Raw genomic sequence first — 2930 nt, 5'->3', positions numbered from 1 at the left:
GCTGTGGCAGGCCTCTTAATCGGAAGGTCGAGGGTTCGAATCCCGGCCGCGGCCGCCTGGTGGAGATTTTTCCGATCTCCCAGGTCAACTTATGTACAGACCTGATAGTGGCTTATCCCCCTTCGTGTGTACACGCAAGCACAAGACCAAGTGCGCACGGAAAAGATCCTGTAATCCATGTCAGATTTCGGTGGGTTATAGAAACACAAAAATACCCAGCATGCTTCCTCCGAAAGCGGCGTATGGCTGCCTAAATGGCGGGGTAAAAACGGTCATTGACGTAAAATTCCACTCGTGCAAAAACACGAGTGTACGTGAAAGTTTCAGTCCACGAACGCAGAAGAAGAAGAAGGTGCAATAGACTGTCTCCCTCTCACGCGTTGCCCCCCCCCCCCCCTCACTCTTTCCTTCTGTTTCTCAAATTCACACACACTGTTTTTGTTTCTGTACCTGTCTCCAATTCCTGTTTGTTAGCGTCTTACTACAAAGCAAATGAGTACCAGTGTCGCATGTCATTTTGCCGTGTGTCTACATCTATTTCACGGATGACATATCACGGTGATCCTAATGGCACACCATGCTATTCGACTCACGGTACACATGTTATCGTTGCCCCGTCGCGTTTCGTTGAAGTGTTGTGTCTCATTATAACATATCTTTTTTGTCGTGTTTATTGCAAATTTTTTTCAATTTTTTTTTATTAGAATTCATGTAACCCTAGGTTTTTAAAAAAATAAATATTGACTTGACTTGTGAGGGCGTTAAACAGCATTTATCATCATCAAAAGCCTCATGGCAAGATCAGAGATGGTGAATAGAATCAATAGCGCAGGAAGGATTATGCCTTTTAAACACGACTGCGCGTCCGTTGAACCCAACATAGCTCGTGACTGTAAGAAATCAACGATATTAGTTTCTGAAAGGGTCGTTAGGTAAGTTAAAATAATAGCTTGAAACAAGATCAAAGCCGTCTGGCGCAATGTGACACGACCCGCACGATCCGTTAGTTCCCTGTCTGGTAGTATATCAAGTTAAGTGGTGTTCACATGGCAGACTTTGTTCCAACTTTCCCCCAACTTTCAAACGATTTTAGTCGGCGCCTAGTTAAAATCAAAATCGCAGCCCATGTGAACAGCGCAAACGCTCAAACTAGTTTTAAGCGGCGATTCTCGCCAGACTTGAAGGCCAGTGCAGCTATCGGAGTTACCTCCTAATGCGGTAGGAGCAGGTTGGCTAAAGCTAACCAATCAGTAAGCGCGATAAGAAAAGTCTGTGCACAATATTTGCCAAGTCACGGCCGAGTCGAGCAGTGCTCAACTGAGTTTTGAAGTCGCTGCTAAATCTGGTCTTAATCGTACCTAAATCGCTGGGGCCGTTCACATGGCAGACTTTTTCTCTGACTTGGCCTCGACTCGACTCGGGGGCGATTTTCAAACGACAAAAGTTGGGGAAAGGAAGATATCTTTAACTCTTCAGCAGCGCCGTTGTCACGAACTGAAACCTCTGCTGAACAATCCTTCTCGTTGCGGTCAATGCGCATGCGCCAATCTTGGGCTAAAAAAATGCGACCCTTTGACCGAACGAACCATGGGTTAGGATTAGGGTTAGGGTTAGGGTTAAGTTGTTCACGACCTGATTAATCTCCCCATGTTAGCGCATGCGCATTGACCGCAATGAGAAGGATTGTTCAGGCAGAGTTTTCAGTTCGTGACACCGTATTAAAAATCACCAATATTAACAAAACTAGCTTTTTATTGAAATCGAGGGGACACCATTCACTCGCTCTGTCGGATGACTCGGCTTGTGGAAGCAGATCAAACTCTGCGATTGTGAACGCGAAGGAACGCTGAGGAGATTCTTTCAGGTGCCGAGGTGTGTTCCCCCACATCATCCCAATCAAAGCAAAATGAATAATGGCCAAGAATAAGCTATTTTCCCCATTTTATCCGAATTAAAGCAAAATGAATAATGGCCAGAATTAAGCTATTTTTCCCATTTTATCCGAATTAAAGAAAAATGAATACTGGCCAGCTTTAAGCTATTTTCCAATATCATCCGAATTAAAACAAAATGAATACTGGCCAGCTTTAAGCTACAAAAAAAATTAAATCATCCGAATTAAGAGATAGTGAATATTTACCAGCTTTATGCTTTGATCCCCAAATCTTCCGAATTAAAACAAAGTGAATGCTGGCCAGCTTTACGCTATTGTTTTGTAAATCATCCGAATTAAAAGAAAATGAATATTGCCCAGCTTTATGCTTTTATCCCCAAAATATCCAAATTAAAACAAAACGAATACTGACCAGCTTTATGCTATTTTTCATAAATCATCCGATTTAGAATAGAATGAATATTCGCCATCTTTGTGCTATTTTCACCCAATCTTCCGAATTAAATCAAAATGAATACTGGCGAGCTAGAAGCTTTTTTTCCCTCAAATATCAAAATTAAAACAAAACGAATACTGGCCAGCTTGATGCTATTTTTCATAAATCATCCGATTTAGAATAAATTCAATACTGACCAGAAATAAGTTATTGTTTCCCAAATGTGACCCTCCACCACGGAATGAGTCGCATGTCACCTTTGCATGATTTTCATATTTTTACATTTTCACAAAGCGTTTTTTATGCTCTATCCAGTGGTGAAACCCGTTTTAGAAAAGAGCGAAAACTGTTGAGTTATAAGCCTGTGACTAAGGTGACCCTCACACTGTTACCAGACACTCCCCGGACTTATATTAAGCCTAGCATACAACCGCGCGAGGTGACATGCGACTCATTTCGTGGTGGAGGGTCACAAATATCCGAATTAAAACAAAATGAGTACTGGCCGGCTTTATATGCTATCTTTCACAAACCATCCGAATAAAACGGAATGAATACTGGCTAGAAATAAGCTAGAAATGTTTCTCAAATATCCAAACG

Source organism: Littorina saxatilis, unplaced genomic scaffold (assembly GCF_037325665.1).
Source record: "Littorina saxatilis isolate snail1 unplaced genomic scaffold, US_GU_Lsax_2.0 scaffold_417, whole genome shotgun sequence".
NCBI lineage: Eukaryota > Metazoa > Mollusca > Gastropoda > Littorinimorpha > Littorinidae > Littorina > Littorina saxatilis.
This window is presented reverse-complemented; position numbering follows the sequence as displayed.